This window comes from Papaver somniferum, chromosome 3 (genome assembly GCF_003573695.1).
Source record: "Papaver somniferum cultivar HN1 chromosome 3, ASM357369v1, whole genome shotgun sequence".
Classification (NCBI taxonomy): domain Eukaryota; kingdom Viridiplantae; phylum Streptophyta; class Magnoliopsida; order Ranunculales; family Papaveraceae; genus Papaver; species Papaver somniferum.
This window is the reverse complement of record NC_039360.1, coordinates 225497404-225516736: the sequence shown is the minus strand read 5'-3', so window position 1 is coordinate 225516736 and position 19333 is coordinate 225497404. Positions and strand designations below refer to the sequence as shown.

The 19333-nt window shown below is 38.8% G+C and overlaps 1 pseudogene; it reads right to left on the bottom strand.

The window, feature by feature from the left end:
- Positions 1-19333, bottom strand: part of LOC113360741 — an 87413-nt pseudogene that overhangs the window by 13467 nt on the left and 54613 nt on the right.

The following is a 19333-nucleotide window of genomic DNA, read 5'->3' as shown; positions in this document are numbered from 1 at the left end:
TATAGGGTGAAATCCCGTGGTGGTAGGAGATGCTATGGGTAAATCATCATAGTAAACCTCCTCTGGAGGAGGAGATTGTAAAAAATCAGCAAAAGGAAGCTGTGCATCTTTAAAGGGAAAATATTGTTCATGAAAAATAACATCTCTGGAAACAAAAAGAGATTTGGTTGCAAGGTTTAAGATAATGTAGCCTTTATGATTACGTGGATAACCCAAAAATACACCAGGAATGGTCCTGGAATCAAATTTGGAGGAAACGTTAGTATTCCTGGCAAAACATAAGCAACCATAAATTCTCAAGTGATGATAAGAAGGTGGCTTGCCAAGTAGAATTTCGTGAGGAGTTTTGTGTGAAAGAATTGGAGTAGGCATTTTGTTAATCAAATAGGCAGCCGTTAAAACACATTCTCCCCAATAATCAATAGGAAGATGTGCTTGAAAACGAAGGGCTCTAGCCACATTGAGTAAATGGCGATGTTTACGTTCAACAACTCCATTTTGTTGAGGAGTAGACACACAACTGCGTTGGTGATGAATGCCCCTATCAGCAAACCAAGTTTGGATAGCCTGAGATAAAAACTCAGTTCCATTGTCTGACTGAAAACGTTGCAATAGAGGCAAGTATGGTAATGTGGTACCAGTGGAGATGTGGGAAATATGATGTGCATATTGGGTTGCAACAAAGTTAGTGAAAAATTTGATGAAAGTCAGAGTGTCAGACTTTGTTTGTATGAGAAACACCCATGTGCAGCGGGAAAAATCATCTACAATGGTTAAGAAATAACGTGCACCATTAGAAGAGGGTGTTGAAAAAGGTCCCCAGATATCACAATGAATTAATTCAAAACAACGTTTGGAAGAAATTTTATTCTTAGGAAAAGATAATCGACTTTGTTTGTCCATGGGACAAACATCACAAAATGAAGAAGTACTGGAATGAATATAATCAAAATTACGACAAAGAAATTTAAAACGTTCTAGGCTAGGATGACCTAGCCGGCAGTGCCAGACATCTAAGGCGGCTTTATTACATAAGGCAGTAGGCGATGATTGCTGCTGTTGAGGAATTTGAAGATGATATAATCCAGAGATGAGGCTAGCCTGACCAATCACTCTCTGGGTGACTCGGTCCTGAAAGAAACAAATGTGTTCAAAGAAATAAGCAACACAGTTGGATTGACGAGTCAATTGGCTGATAGAAATAAGATTAAACTTAAAACTTGGAATATGATGCACATTGGAAAGTTTTAGTGTAGGGGAAAAAACCACCTCACCAATGTGCTTAACCACAGAGAAGGAACCATCTGGTAATTGCATTTGAATTAAGGAAGTGACAGGCATATATGAAGTAAAAAACTGTAAAGAATTGCAAATATGGTGTGTAGCGCCACTATCTACAAACCATGGATCAAGAAAAGAGGTAGTCAGAGTTGTACCTGCAAAATTGGCACGATGTTCCAGCTGAGAAGGGTCCGTTGGAGGATTAATGAGTGCTAGGAGCCTAGCATATTGATCAGCAGATAAGGATGGAAGAACTGGGTTATTGGTAGCCGAGTCAGATGGCATGGCTGCTGCAGCAGCAACTGTAGGATTAGGAACTGGTGCAGGAAAACCATGCAGCTTATAACATTTGTCTCTAACATGACCATGTTTGTTGCAATAATCACAATGGGGCCTCTGACGCTTGTGCTGACTAGTAGATAAACGAGAAGAAGAAGGAAAATGGCGGTTGGTGTTGAGTGCAGCAGAGTCGACAGTAGGCATAGGAATGGAAGTGATATTTTGTTGTTCTTCCTCTTGTTGGACAAGATTAAAAATTCTCAAGGCAGTAGGAAATGGTTCCATTGTCAGAATCTGACTGCGAAGATTGGAGAATCTGTCATGGAGGCCTTGGAGAAACTCCATTGCACGATCCCGTTCCAATCGTTCAAGCATAGATTTTCCAGCACCACATATGCAAGCTTCTGTGCTAGCTACCAAGGAGTCATACTGATCCCAGAGAGTTTTTATTTTTGTGTAATAAAGTGAGACTGGCATTGATTCCTGACGAATGCTAGCAATAGCAGATTTAAGACGAAAAAGAATTGGTGCATTGGAGATACAGAACCTTACTTGTAAGTCTTTCCAGATTGCATGGGAGGATGCAGCATATAGGCAACTGGCTCGAATGTCTGGATGCACAGAATTAAGTAACCAGCTGCCTACCAAGTCATCACAGCGTTTCCAACATCGGTGAGTCAGATCATCAGCAGGTGGAGGTAACGATCCATCAACAAAGCCTAATTTTCCTTTAGCATTCAATGCTTTGGTAATACCTCGGACCCATGAACCATAGTTATCTCCTTGAAGAAGAGGAGAAAACAAAACAGTGGCAGGGTTATCACTGGGGTGAATAATGTAAGGATCTAAAACAAGTCTAGTGTTTCCATTGGATTGAGCATCCAGAGGTGGATGAGTGGGAGAGACAGGAGGAGATTCAACCATGATGAAGGTTGCAGAGATTGAGCGGAAGGAAAAATAAAAAAATCAGGGTTCCTAGGATCTGTTACAAGGTAGATACCATCTTAGAATCTAGATATGGTTATGAATAGTCTCACAATCGTGTAGACTCTATGATATGTCATTGAGTATTTATAATAATAAGTTACAGAGAATAAGGAAGAATACAACAGAAACAAACTAGATAACAGGGTTGTTAATCGTAATACTCGATCCTAGCTGAAGACTCGCAACAATGTAGACGACTGAAGACTAGCAACAATGCAGATGACTGCGTCTTGGTGGTTGTCTTGGTCACGGCTGTACAGATGACTGCGTCTTTGGTGTTTGTCTTGGTCACGGCTGTACCACTGACGTGGTACATTGTGTGAATCTGTGATATCATAGATTATATCCAATACCTATGCTACCAAAGTTGAAAACTGAACAGAAATCAGAACCCAAAATTAAATAAGTAAGATTTAAAATCAAAAAATGACTGAAATCTTTACCAAAATTAAGACAAAAACAAAAAATTGTAACTCAGGAATCACCATCACAGTTGAAGAATCAAAAATAAACATATTAATTCTCAGACCCTAATTTTAAATAGTAAACAAAACCGAAAATCAACATACTAATTTTAGACCATAATTTGAAATAGCAAAACAAACCCCCAATTCAAAACCATTACAAACTTTGAAAGGAAAATTGAAAACCCCAAATTTGATACAACACATTAACAATAAAAGAAGAACAAACCCTAATCTTAAAACATCCCAGGTCATAAATCATGATGCATTAACCCTAGATTCAAGATGTTTTAAAAGCATAAACTCAAGTATGAATATAAATAAATAACAACCGATTATACACACAGATCTACATAGTAATTGATGAATTTGAAATGAGAAACAAAGTTAGGTTAAAAGATTTAGGGATTTTTACCGGGATCCATTTAAACAACATCAAAATTCTTATAATCTTATCAATCGTTATACATATGTATAAGAGAGGTGTTAGAGCATTGCTACTCGCATGCGTTGGTATCTCAAGCATGTTTGTCAATGTTAGTGATCAAAATTATACGTCTTGATTTCTAGTCTACTATAGCTAGGGTCTCGGACTAGGATAGAAAGTGTAGTTGAGCTCAAGAACTCCATGTCAATCATCATAAAAGACGAAGGTATGTGGAGACTTGAACTTATCTATCACTCAAAAGTCTATGTATCTCCTATCTTAAGACAAAAGTCGTTTTTCTATATAAACTTAAATTATACACATTTGGTATTTCGAGCCGAGTTTACCTCGCCTATCTATTTCTCGAAATATGTGTTGGTAAAGCTTTCGCTTTAGCCAAGTTCATCTTTACCTAGTGACGAAAGTCATGTTATGTTTCAATAACTTTGAAAATTTCTCTGACGAGAAATGGTCTGTGAATAACAACTATATAACGTCATCTGAGAATGTTTCAATGATTGAAATGAGAGTTTATACTATATAACCATTTGGAGGATATAAGCATTGTTGTGGAAACACATATATGTATAAGTCCTTATTGCTTGAACCGAAGTTTGCGAACTTTTTTGATCAAGTGAACCGGAGTGGCGCGTGAGCTAAGTCCGCGAACTCAGTCGGCGAACCCAGTCCGCGAACTGGAAAAGTTCTCAAACCCGAGAATTTCTGCCGGAGTTTGTGAACTCCATGCAGGAACTTAAGTCCGCGAACTTGAGTAGGTTATGTCGAAAAACGATGTTTAGTGAACTTATCTTTATAAACTAAGGAATGCAATTGAAAACCGTGGATATAGAGTTCATGAACCGATTCATGTGAATCAAAACGTTTTTGCTTCAATTGTGTCTTGTGTAGTACATAAGATTTCCTTGCAATTGAACAACTCTCTAACTAGTTCATTTGAGTCATTTGAACTAGTTATGGTGAAGAAGAACATGGTTGATATGAAAGTGATCATATGGCTAACCATTTGGTTAACTATTGTTGAACCAACTAATATACAAGTTTGGGCACGATTACACAAGCCCAGGAACGTGCATTTCATTTGTGTATAACAAGCTATGTTTTCGATCTAACGGTTGAAAAATATTAGCTTGAATCTAATCAGGTTTTCATCTAACGGTGAATATTGAATGCTTTATTACTAAGCTAACATTGATTGCAAACCCTGATTTGAAAGACTATTAAGGGAGAACTCTAGCAACTGGGAAACCTAATCCCCACACATTCTATGTGATACTAGTTGTGCTAAGATAGAGTCGATTCTCCTTTAACCTTTGGTTTCTTCTTCTAAACCATGTTAACGACTTAAAGACTTCATTGGGATTGTGAAGCCAGAACGATACTACTTTTCTTGTAGTTGTGTGATCTGATCTTGCTATTTCTACCGTACGAGTACAATTGTAATAATTGGTTTGAGATTTCTATCTCCGATAGGCAAGATAAAAAAGTAATCACAAACATCTTCGTCTCATCGTTTGTGATTCCACAATATATTTTTTCGCTGCGTCGATTAAGACTATTGTGAGGTGATTGATAATACTAGGCTGTTCTTCTGGAATATAAGACCGTTTTATCAATTAGTTCATGTTCACCTTGATTTATCAAAAGACGGAATAAAACTCATAGGTATATTCGTGGGAGACGGATTTATCTATTATCATAGGCTTTTCAGTGTGATACAAATTTGTTTATTAAAGTCTTCGACTTTGGGTCGTAGCAACTCTTAGTTGTGGGTGTACGTAGCATCCTGCTGGGATCAGATACGTAGGAGCATAACTGTACCTTGGATCAGTGTGAGATTGGTTGGCGTTCAACTACATTCCATACCGAAGTTAGTTTGGAGTAGGCTAGTATCTGTAGCGGCTTAATACAATGTGTGTTCAATATGGACTAGGTCACGGAGTGTTTCTGCATTTGCAGTTTCCACGTTAACAAAATTCTGGTGTCTGTGTTATTTCTTTTCCGCATTATTTTTGTTTATATAATTGAAATAATACAGGTTGTACGTTGTTCAATCAATTAGAGTCTACGACCTTTTGGTTGTTGATTCAAATTGATTGACACTTGGATATCGGTCTTTGGTACCATCCAAGTTATCTCTCTTTGAAAAAGACTCGGATATTTCTATTTGCTTGAATATAGATCAAATCGAGAGATTGAGATATAAACTCTTTGATATACTTTTCTATTGATTGAGTCTAACTGTCTAGTTGATTCTCTAGAAAGTATATTGGAGCTTGTCCATATAGATTGCTATGCGAAATATTGGATGTGATTGTTAGACCCCCCCTCCCTTTTGAAGAGGGATTTTCCAGAGAAATAAGAGTACTAGGTTGAGTAAAATTGGTGGTAACTTAAGCAAATCTATGGGTATTCAATGCTGAAAAGAGATGATAAGGTAGAAAGGAATATCTTTTTCACTTCAATATAAGCAAAGGAAAAGAATCATAGAGATCTTTGGTACAGGGATGAGGGATTACAATGGTGGTAGTGAGTGATTAAGTTAAGGTGGCTGCCATTGTGTTGATAGTAACTTAGGGTTTTCTTTCTGCTGGAGAGAGACCAGAGAAATTGAGAAAGAGATAAGGATAAGTGAAAGGGGGAAATGAAGTGAGAGAAGATGAATCTAAAGTTTTGATAGAAGTATTCGACGGTCCTTATTAATCTAAAGTTGTTTTGATACGCGAAGGCCAAACCCAGGCCCCTGCCCGAACCCATCCAGTTGGACAGAACCTACTTCCAGACCTAACACCGCTCAACCCACTATACAACTAATATACTACAAATCTTTACGGTGGAGGGGATTGAACCCCTAACTTCCTCCTTAATGGAGTTCATTAGATACCACTGAGCTATGCTCTTAGACCCCATTATTAATGATTAAACTTTAGATTAATTTTTATTAATCTAAAATTTAATCATACAGATCCTGTAAAATTTTGGACGGCTGGTATTTGGTTTGGGGTTCTCATATGGATTAAGGGAAGTGTTTAAGAAGTATATGTTATTTTGGTGCTAAAATTACAGATAGTGAAAATGACCATTATCGGAAATAAATAAAGTAAATATTACAGACAGTCTCCATAATATTTTCACAGTCTCCATAATATTTATTGCACTAATTTCCATTATGGGTAATATGATCATTTTTACAGTTTGTAATATTTACTTTACTTATTTTCGATAACGGTAGTCTGGTTATGTTCACAGTCACCATAACATTCATTCCACTTATTTCCAGTAAGGGTAAAATGGTCATTTTCACAGACTATAATGTTTACTTTACTTATTTCCGATAAGGGTAGTTTGGTCATTTTCACAGTCTGCATAATATTTATTGCACTTATTTCGAATAAGGGTAATATGGTCATTTACAGAATCTATAATATTTAGTTTACATATTTCCGATAAAGGTAGTCTGGTCATTTTCACAGTCTCCGTAATATTTATTGCACTCATTTCCATTAAGGGTAAAATAGTCATTTTCAAATTCTGTAATATTTACTTTACTTATTTCCGATAAGGGTAGTTTGGTCATTTTCAGAGTCTCCATAATATTTGTTGCACTTATTTCTAGTAAGGGTAATATGGTCATTTTCACAGTTTGTAATACTTACTTTACTTATTTTTGATAAGGGTAGTTTGGTCATTTTCATAGTCTCCATGATATTTATTGCACTTATTTCCAGTAAGGGTATTATGTTCCTTTTCACAGTCTCTAATATTTACTTTACTTATTTTTACAAGGGTAGTCTGGTCATTTTCAAAGTCTCCATAATATTTATTGCACTAATTTCCAGTAAGGGTAATATGGTCATTTTCGCTATCTGCAATATTTATTTTACTTTTTTTCGATAAGGGTAGTCTGGTCATTTTCACAGTCTCCACAATATTTGTTGCACTTATTTTCAATAAGAGTAAAATGAACATTTTCACAGTCTCCATAATATTTATTGCACTTATTTCCAATAAGGGTAATATGGTCATTTACACAATTTATAAAATTTACTTTACCTATTTCCGATAAGGGTGGTCTGGTCATTTCATGGTTTCCATAATATTTATTGCACTTATTTCAGTAAGGGTAAAATAGTCGTTTTCATAGTCTGTAATATTTACTTTACTTATTTTTGATAAGGGTAGTTTGGTTATTTTCATAGTCTCCATAATATTTATTGCACTTATTTTCAGTAAGGGTAATATGGTCATTTTCACAGTCTATAATATTTACTTTACTTATTCCTGATAAGGGTAGTCTGGTCATTTTCACAGTCTCCATGATATTTATCGCATTTATTTTCAGTAAGGGTAAATTAGTCAATTTCACAGTCTGTAATATTTACTTTACTTATTTCCGGTAAGGGTAGTCTGGTCATTTTCACTGTCTCCAGAATCTTTATTGCACGTATTTCCAGTAAGGTAATATGGTCATTTTCACAGTTTGTAATATTTATTTTACTTATTTTCGATAAGAGTAGTCTAGACATTTTCACAGTCTCCATAATATTTATTGCATTAATTTTCATTAAGGGTAATACGGTAATTTTCATGGTCTATAATATTTACTTTATTTATTTTCGATAAGGGTAGTCTTGTCATTTTCACAGTCTTCATAATATTTATTGCACTTATTTCTATTAAGGGTAGTATGGTCATTTTCACAATCTGTAATATTTACTTTAATTATTTCTGATAAGGGTAGTCGGGTCACTTTCACGGTCTCTGAAATATTCATTGAACTTATTTCCGGTAAGGGTATAATATGTCATTTTCACAATCTTCGGAAATTTTATTGCACTTATTCCGATAAGGGTAGTCTAGTAATTTTCACAGTGTTCGGAAGAAGCAGATATTTCTATTGTGGTTTTGTCGACAAAATCGAGAGAAGAGGTTGTTATTTGTCTAAGTCAAATTTCCTACAAACTCATGACTTGGTCTTGATCATGTTTTCTAATATTAAGAAAATAAAAAAAACAAAAAAATAAAAAATTGATTTTTAGAAATTAAACAAAATTGTTATTTTGTAATGTTGCGAAAGTAGTGACAAGAAAAATCCTAAGACTTATTAATTTGGGGTTGTTTCAGATGTGGTGAAAGTTTTGGGTGGAAACATCATTTTAGATTATAGGTGTGATTGTCTGGATAATCGTCAACAATAAATTTTTTTAATATTCCTAATCATTATCACAAATAATTTTTTTATTAACAGTCATAATTGTTGCAGGACTTATCACAGGTGTATCAGTGACTGAAAAATAATCCGCGACAGGTTACACTGTGATAAAATCCTGATTTTGGTGTAGTGAATTGTAATCTTACATAATACATAGTGAAAAACCAATCCCCGTGGACGTAGGCCTTAGTGCTGAACCACGTAAATCATCGTCTTATTTACATTCTGCAGTTATAGTCTTATTATTCGTGCATTTATACATCATATAAGATTCATAGATTCTCTTATGGATCGAGACAAGGACGAGCCCGAAGGCTCAGAGTCATCTTTATAATCTTTATATGTTGTTTTATACGCTATGCATCGATCGTGTCATCATAGTAGCATCTATGACGTGAAACAAGGCCGAGCCCTGAGGCTCAGAGTTTCCTCCATCATCCTCATAAGTTGGCTTACACCTAACCAAGTCATTTTCATAGTTTTAATCAACACTGTGAATATTGTTTGTGGGCACGAAGATATCTTCGTTACTTTTGTGTTCACAATCTGGCGCTAGAAACAGGGACAATTACGTCCCGGTAAAAAGATTTATCTTTTCCTGTGAAATTTCTCTTTATCATCCAACATCGGTTCTCAATGTCGATTTTGGATGACCAATCAACAAGGAAAACCCGATTTGAAAGGTCGTTTAAAAACAAAACTTTCTGTCAAGATCTGAGGTTGTTATGGATTCGAGTGAACTTTGTCTCTATGTTGTGAACTTTTTCTTTATGCTAAAAGTTGTTTTGGATCTAGGTGTCCACTTGAAAAAAATCTTTGGATCTGCCTTCTTCCGAGAAATGTTTTTAAAACCTATGTTTGGATCTATGTTTGCAATAGTTGGAACAGGTTTTTTGATCTACTTCTGGATCTATGTTAGTAATTTCTAAAGACCATATATATCGCTTCGAAAACATATATTTGGATCTATAAAAATGGCAAAGTTTTGGCATATGTTTATCCGCATTTTTGCTCACATCGCCTTCACTAACGAAGCCCAGGTGGATATTTTCCTCACCAACATTCCATTTTTGCAAAAATAAAGAAAAATATGGAAAGAGCAAAGGACGTAGGAAAGACCAAGGCATCGTCAAAAGAAACGCCCAGAACTACGCCTGTTGTAACACGAAACAAGCAAAAGGGTGAGAAACTGAAAGCGGCAAGTAAGATAAAGGATGTTGTAAAAAGTACCGCACCCTTGGACGCCAGCGCAATAACAGAGACAACCCTCAAAGCAGCAGCAGAAAAAACCGATACCATCAAAGCAGCAGCAGCCAAAACCGATACCATCAAAGCAGCATCGGCCACCCGAGCTCACGAGCAGCGAGAAGGAATGACGGATTCAACGATGCAGCCCCATATGTATGGGATGCGGCACACCAATGAACTCAACCAAACTTTGCAGAACCGATCCCTGAGAATCACTCAGCCTTTATTGACAGAAAACCAACCAGCACCACCGCTCTTAGAACTTCAAGTCTTGTCGGATGATCATCCGGTCCCTCTAATTCAAACAGTATATGAATATCATACTGTCACTATTGAGGGGCAGGCGCCAGTGGGAACTCCAAACAAAGGATTGAACCATTCCATTCAGCTGATAGCCGAGCTCGAGGAGTTGAAAAGAAATCAGAAGGTGTATGACGATGTGTAACACTGCTTGCACGAGAAAACCAGGAGCTCAAGGATAGGATCACTCGAAGTGCCGAGGTAGAGAATCAGCACGATGAGGAAAATTCTAAAGCACCGATGCCAAACCTAAAGTGAAGAATGGTGATAGGCAATGTTTACAATATCCAGAATCCCAAGCCACTGAACCGTCGTATTGCCATAGGAAATAGTTCGTCTGACCCCGATTACGTACCAGAAGACTCAGATTATTATGACAATGATACCAGAAAGTCAGGACGATCAACCATGAGAGACGAACACTATCACGCGATGGAGGAGCTTCGTGCCGAGATGATGGCAGAGATCAAGAAATTAAAGGAAAGACAAGGAGAGGGGAGATTAGAGGAAGTAATGAGAGAAGCCACCACTACACCGCTGACTGCACATTTGGCCAGAGCTTTTATTCCTCAAAAGTGTCCCATCCCAGCGTTCGAATGTTACGACGGATCCAGCTATCCCGCGGCCCACCTTCGGTACTACAACCTAACCTTATCCCGGTGGGACCAAGATGATGTAGTTATTTGCAAATATTTTCCTTCAAGCCTCAAAGGATTGTCCCTATCCTGGTTTGACAATCTACCGCCTAACTCTATCAAATCCTACAGCCAGCTCACGGAGAAAATTCTGAGGACATACATGTAAAACAAGACCGTCAACGTAGGAATGGACAAGCTCTTCTCGTTAGCAGTCGCCTACAAAGAAACGATCAGGGAATATACTGACAGGTGGCACAAGATCTGCCAAGCAATAAAAAATGTTGACCCTATGGTTAGCATCAACTGTTATATGTGGGCGCTGGACAGGATGAGCCCATTATTTGTTGAGATTCACGGAAGTAACCCCACGACCGAGGGGGATCTTCGAGTGATCATCCAAAAGCACGCCAGGCTGGAGGAAATACAACGTGACAAACCGAGGACACAGGCGCATAAATCTCACGGTACGAACTCAGTGGAGCAAGTCAGCGGATCAAAAATGACCAATTCGATCGAACAGTTCAACAAAGACAAGAGAGGATGAAGAGATCACCAACGGCGCAACGACAAGAAGTTCGAAGATCAAGTCTACAAGAAGCTCAATACTAGCTACGTCCGCATCCTGAGGGAGATCAAAGATCGAGCCAACCTCGAATGGCCATGTGTAGATGGGGAAAAACGATTTGCTGGTTTTTACGGAATTGAGATGACCATGCGGAGGAGACTCTTGAACCGAGCAAATGCTTAACCTCACACAGATGCACTGCAAGAAGGGAGTGCTTTAAGTTCGAGAGATCAATATGTAGGACTCCAGCCTAAACCAAGACAATGGTCGTTCCAGAGTCAATTCGGTCACAAGAGAGGATGGGTTGATCTGTAAGAGGGAAGCTGAGATCAATGGTGATCGAGATTGTAGGTGTGTTGTATATTCTGCGTTAGAAAGTTCCGAATGATTGAATTTTACTCAGTTGAGAGTGATTGCTCAGACAATGAGTTCGTGTTGATGAAAGATTGTCTGTGTGAACTTGTCGAGAAATTCTTGTTTAGACGAATGTCCTTTTCAATCATGATTCAGAGGCCTTTTATATTGCTGAATTGAAAACACCATGACCCCATGAAGTCTGACAGTTGCTGGAGTCGAAGAGTGGGGAAGTGAAAATCGTGTTGAAACCAGTTGCTCATCGTGCGGAGACTTGGTTAACTTTCCACCCACTACTTTGATAACTCCTCCAACTTATTGCACGACTTGACCACATTCTCATCATGTGTATGAACGCACGTTCCGTAGACCTCCAGACCAAAAACCTAGTTAATATCCTCCCGTGTGACACGATTGACATCTCGTGATTGTGGAGTCAGTTGCTGACTTTATGGGACGATGAGTCCTTGTGTTGCTGAGTTGAACGTGACTTTGCAAATGTTCTGAGACTCATGAATTGAACATGTCTATTGAGAGAGAGGTATAATTATGTTGGTTGTTAAGGTGAGCAAATATTGCTCGTTTGATAAATTGTTGAATGTTGATAATCAATATTCATGGACTGGACAAATATTGAATATTGATAGTTGAACCAATATTCATGGACTGAGCAAATGTTGCTCATTTGATGAATTATTGAATATTTATAGTTGAACCAATATTCATCAGTGCGAAAAAATATTGTTCATCTGAGCAAATGTTGCTCATTTGATGAATTGTTGAGTATTGATACTTGAACCAATATTCCTTAGTCTGAGCAAATGTTGCTCATTTGATGAAGTATTGGTAGCATGACCAAATAAATATTAAATTAAAATATTGGCGACCAAACCAAGTATAATTAAGTGCTGATCATGGGATCAACATAAAATTTAGTGTTTGAATCTGGAATTATGAACCTTGAACTCAAAACCCTAATTTTGATCAATTGCTGAATTGATAATTTATTGAAAATCATTTATGAAATGAAGGAAGGACCGGCTACATGGGATATGAATCGTCTATGTAGCGCCCAGATGCTGAGGTGAGAAAAATATTAAAGTCTCTTGAAGACCAGTTGATGAAATGATGATTAAATACTGGTTTGATCATTTGTTGCTGAAAAATAATGCTTATTTAAGCATTAGGTGTTAAAACCTAACTATGAAGAGATGAAAGACCGACCAAGGAATCATGAAACCGGCCTTTTTTGGTCATGGGATCGTCTTTTGATCATTTTATGAAGTTCCAAGTTGTTTGGAAGAGTTTTGGACCTAATACGTGCAATTGTGAAAATTAGGTCAAATCATGAAAAGTATATGGGACCGGATCCTTGCAAGAGAAATAGACAACCCTTGGTCGGTCAAGGTAACATGCTCATATCACCAAAGTGTCCGCGTCTCAGTCCTGAGAATTTTGATATTTTCTGGTGTGCGTTTGAGCAATATTTTGAGAAAATATGAAGAAATCAGAGATTTTTGGTGAAACCGTGAAAACTTCATGAGATGAAGGAAAATAATAATAAAAAATGAAAGAATCACGAAGTATGGGACCGGCTACGTCCAAGGCATGGCTGTCCGGCCAAAGATCCCGGTCCCAGGGTATTTTTCCTAATTTTACAATATTTTTCGTGATTTTAGGGAAATATCTTAAAATCAAGGAGTTTGTTGAAACCAAGGAATTTGTTGAAATCAAGGAGTTTTCATGAGATGAGGGAAACATAAAAAATAATAATAACAAAATAAGGGGCGTATGGGACCGGCCAGGGCATGATCGGCCGGCTAGGGCCTGGTCCCACGAGTTTCCCTAAATTTTATATTATTTTTCATGGGTTTAGGGAAATATCATGAAATCAGGAAATTTTCATGGGATGAGGGAAATAATAAAAATAATAAGAAACCATGAGGTGTGGGACAGGCCACGGCTAGTGATCTTGGTCCCACGACATCTTTCCTAATTTTTATTATTTCGTTGACTTGAGGGAAATTTCATGAACTCAAGGAGTTTTTTCATGAAACGAAGGATATTTGCTCAAATGAAGAGATTTTTATGAGATCAAGGAAAATAATAAAATATGATAAAAATATAAATTGGGCGTGGGGCTGACCACGACACGACCGGCCGGCCGGTAGGCCCAGTCCCCTAGAGCCTTGATTAATATTTTATTATTTTCTTCCTATTTTGCATAGGTTCATCGTTCCTTCGTGTTTTGGAATGCTCATTCGTGCATTAAGGTGCTCGTTTGTGCATTATTACTGAATACACTTGCATCATTTTAGTCGAGGATTACTCGATAGTTGCTCAGATGTCCGTACGTTGAATATTTATCACTAACCCATGGAATTCTGCTGGGAAGAACCACAAATTGAAATGACGAAATATTACGAAAAATCGTAGAATATTGTTGAATATTTAGTTAACGATTAGAAATAATTAATTGATGGCTCTATACTAGCAGGCATGCTGTCTAGGAGCATTAATTATCTGAGAATTGAGAGATATGAGCTTGTTGAAACGTCATATTTCTCTTATATAGTCAGGGAAAACCTTGTTGCATCCTGAAGACGTTATTGCTCTTATATAGAAACAATTTCTGAAATTACTCAGTATTCATGAGATGTGTCGTTGCCTCAGCTGAGAGACTACACATCTTCATATAATCTGAGAGATAGCATTCTCAGTCAGAGATTTTATGGCATGAGCTTTCATGATTTAATGAGAGACATGAGCCTCAATACTCATCTGATTGCCAGATCGGGAGCATGTATAATTATGGTTTTACAATTTTAACCCTTGTCGAAAATCCACCATCTACACCATGGTCCAAGGGAAAGCAGCCACCTAAATTCGAAAAATCAAGAGAATACTGCGAGTATCACTGCTTCAATGGTCACCAAACATAGAAGTGTAAAAACCTGAAGATAATGATCCATAAGCTGATTGATGCCGGGGACCTCAAGCAATACCTTCGAAAGGAAGAAATCACTGATGATATGACTCAGCAAAGAAAGCAGGTCCAATTACCTGAGAACAACCGAACACCATCTCCTGTTCAGAACCTAGCAGTCCCTCATTGACTGACCAAATGGAAAGAGGTTAAGAAAGCAATTTGAGGACTACAACGAGATGTACAAGATCGATGGAGAAGAAGTCGATGAACACGAGTAATATATGGAAGAACCGCTGATGTTCGAGGCTGAAGACGTCGAAGAATACATGTAGGACCATAACGACCCCTTGGTACTTACGTTACCAGTGTCAGGGTGCAACATAAGGAAGGTTCTGATCGATTGAGGGAGTTCGGTCAACGTCCTGTTTTACGATACGTTCAAACGAATGGAGCTGAATGACGAACAACTGGTGACTTCTTACTACACCATCTATTGGTTCCACGGTGCCCCAACGAAGCCATTAGGAGATATCGTTTTAGAAGTCAAGGCGCGACCGATGAAGGTGAGGACCAGATTCAGTGTAGTGGACGCACCATCCCCCTATAACGCCATAATAGGGCGAAGGTGGGTGCACAAACTCAAAGGTGGACGCACCATCCCCCTTAGGTTCCTAACTCCCGAAGGAGTAATGGGGATCAAAGGTGATCAAGTTACAGCGAGAGAATGCCAGGCCTTGCAAAACTAACTTAACAATGAACAAGATGAGCAACGAAAAGACCGAAGGGGTAAGAACAAAGCAGCCTCCAAGGACGAAGCAATCAATCTGTATCTTAAAAAAATCTCAGGAAAAAGCCTAACGAAGGATAACATCGTTCTAACCACCGAAGCAGGCATCTCAGGAAAAAAGGGGGCTGAAGAGCCTACCAAATAGCAATCAAAGAATGTCCCTCTCCTGGGGGAACCAAAGACTACTTCCACGCTAGTAGAACCAACAAAGGAAATCAACATAGGAACAAAAGAATGTCCCAAGATGATCAAGATAGGAACTTTGATGAGTGAAGATTTAAAAGAAGAATTGATCAAGCTCCTCAAGGAATATGCTGATATTTTTGCGTGGAAGCTAGGAGACATGCTGTGGATCGTCCCCAAGATCATACAACATGAGCTGCGGATAAATCCAGGCACGAACCCCTTCAGGAAGAAATTACGCAAGGTAGCACCCGAATACCATCAGGCAGTAGAGAAAGAACTCCATAAGCTTATGGAAGCAGGATTCATAAGGGAAGTCAGGTACCCTACCTGGATCTCGAACATGGTCATCGTACCCAAGAAGAACGGTGGAGTAAGGATATTCATCGATTTCACCAACCTCAATAAAGCGTGCACGAATGACAGCTATCCACTCCCTAGCATCGATCAATTGGTAGAAGTAGTCTAAGGACACGAAGAACTATCATTCATGGATGGATATTCCGGTTACAATAAGATAGCCCTAGATGAAGAAGATCAACAACAAACAACATTATTCACCCCGCATGGCCTCTACTATTACACCCAAATGCCCTTCGGACTAAGGAATGTAGGGCCAACATACCAGAGGATGGTTGATGCTATCTTCAAACCTTGGATCGGGAAAGATTTGGAAGTTTACGTTGATGACATGCTTGTCAAGAGTAAATTGAGCAAAGATCACCTGCAAGACCTGAGTGATACCTTCGTTGCAATGAGGAAGTACAACATGAAAGTAAATCCTGAAAAGTGTAACTTCGGGGTCACATCAGGAAAATTTCTCGGATATTTGGTAACGAAAAGGGGCATCGAAGTCGACCCCGCTAAGATCCAAGCCATTATGCAAATTCCATCCCGAGAAATTTGAAATAAGTCCAGAAGCTCAATGGATCCATAGCAGCGCTAGAAAGATTCATCGCTAGATCATCGGACAAGTGTAAACACTTCTACAACATCCTAAAGAAAGGAACCAAGTTTGCATGGACCATTAAATGTGAAGAAGCCTTTCATAATATTAAAGAATATCTAGCGACGATCCATATCCTCCAAAAGCCCAATCCCGATGAAGTGTTGGCCCTTTATATAGCAGCAACCGAAGATGCGGTCAGCTGTGTTGGTGAAGACCAACACAAAGGTGGAGCAACCAATTTTTTCTATCAGTAAAACACTCAATGCGGCAGAGAAGAACTACACCAAGATCGAACAATTGATACTGGCGTTGGTATGGGCAACGCAGAAGCTGCGAGCTTACTTCCTGACCCACTATGTTCGTGTCCCATGCAAAGAACCTCTGTAAGCTGTTCTTAAAAACGCTGGGAAAGTGGGATGAATAGCAAAGTGGAATACGCAACTGGAGCAATTCGACATCATCCACGAAGTACAAACCGCCCAAAAATCACAAGTCTTGGCGGATTTCTTAGCTGACTTACTTCTGGATAATGGCGAAGAAGTAAAAGACATGCCAGGAGAGGAAGAATACGTAAAGGATCCGAATGACGTACTCGAACCCTCGAGCCAAAGAAGATGGGAAATTTTCGTTGACGAGTCCAAAAATAAGGAAGGTGAAGGCATAGGGATCGTGATCACAACACCCACTGGAGATAGGATCGTACACGCTCTGAGACTGGAATTCGAAGGACATACCAACAACATCGTGGAGTATGAAGATATAATACATACCCTTCGTTTGATCATGGAAATGGGAATAACCGACGTACGCCTCACAAGTGATTCACATCTAGTCATTCGGCAGATAGAACTGGAATACAACACGTATGACGAGACTCTATCATCATACATGTCCCTGGTCTAAATACTAGCATCGCAAATACCCAACATTAAGTTCCGACATCTATGCAGGAAGGATAACAGACATGCCGATGCTTTAGCCTACATTTCCTCAATGCTGAGAGCCTAAAGTGTCAAGGTTATCAAAATAGATAGAATATAGTACCTTCAATCTCCCCACAACTTGTCCTCTCTATAATAAATCGTGAAGATGATATAGGAGAGGACATTGCTGAAGACAATGCAGGAGAAGACATCTCCGATGATTTTGCCGAAGATGACATCCTGACAAGAGCAAACGAAAACGAAAACTTCAGCAACGAAGAAGATTGGAGGATCGAAATTCATATTTTTCTCAAACAAGGGACACTGCCTACAGAGGTAAAACAAGCTCTGAAAATACAAGCAAAGGCAGGAAGATATGAGCTTCGTGACGGAGTCTTATACAAGAAATCTTTCCTCGGACCGCTATTACGTTGTTTATCCAGAGAGGAGGGGCATCGTATCTTAAAATACATCCACTATGGAGACGCAGGTAACCACAACGTGATGAGATCTTTGACCGACAAGGCTAAAATGCAGGGACACTACTGGCCACAAATGATACAAGACACCGCTAAGTTGTCCCGTAGATGTGAGGAATGTCAAAGGTTCGCCAAAATAATTCATGCTCCAGCTAAAAAGTTGAACTCGGTGGGAAGCCCATGGCCATTTGCAAAGTGGGGAGTCGACATAGTAGGACATCTGATCCAAGGAACATCAAAAAGAAGATTCCTAATAGTAACAACTGACTACTTCAGCAAGTGGGTGGAAGCCAAGGCTCTAGCAAGAATCAGAGACGTAGATGTATTCACCTTCCTATTTCAAAATATCATTTGCAGGCTCGACATTCCAGCGGAAATCGTCTCTGAGATGGCAAGCAACTACAAGGGAAAAACATCGACATGCTGTTCGATACGTTCAAGATCAGGAAAAACAAATCCACTCCAATTTATCCTCAGAGCAATGGCCAAGCCGAAGCTACAAATAAGACCCTCGCTCTAACCCTCAAGAAATCGATGGATGAACACAAGAGCCGATGGTGTGAGCAACTGCACAACGCACTATGGTCATACCGAACTACCAGAAGATCAGCGAACGGTGAATCTCCATTCTTGCTCACTTATGGATCCGAAACTGTAATCCCTACTGAAATCATTATACCAACGACCAAGACCGAAGCATGGGAAAAGAATCTCACAACAGACATGATGCTAGAAAGGCTTGATGATTTAGAAGAGAAAAGGGAAACATCGTTACAAAAAATGGAAAATTATCAGTGCAAGTTAGCAAGGGAATACAATAAGAAGGTAGTTCTTAGAAACTTTGTAGAAGGACAGTATGTGCTACATACCATACCGCAATATCAACGAGAAAAGAAATGGAGCAAACTAGCACAAACATGGGGAGGGCCATTTATCATACACGATATCGCAGGGAAGGGATCGTACTATCTGCGTAGTTTAAAAGGAGATATCCTGAGGCACCCATGGAATACAAAATACCTCAAGCTATACTATCCATGAAGCAACATAGTTCTGCATCTTTGTGAAGAGTACCAGAAGAAGAAGACGGCATACCGCTTGACATGTTTCTATCTCTGGCAGAGGAATAACAGACCTTAACACATCAATCAAACAAGAACATTTTTTCCCATACTAATCTACGAATAACAAAGGGACCAAAGACGATCCCATATTTACATTGAGGAAAGTATCCACATACAATCTCTCAGGACTCCCCTATCAGCGTCTATGAGTGTATGACCTTGGGGAAGGATTCCAGAAGAAAGAGA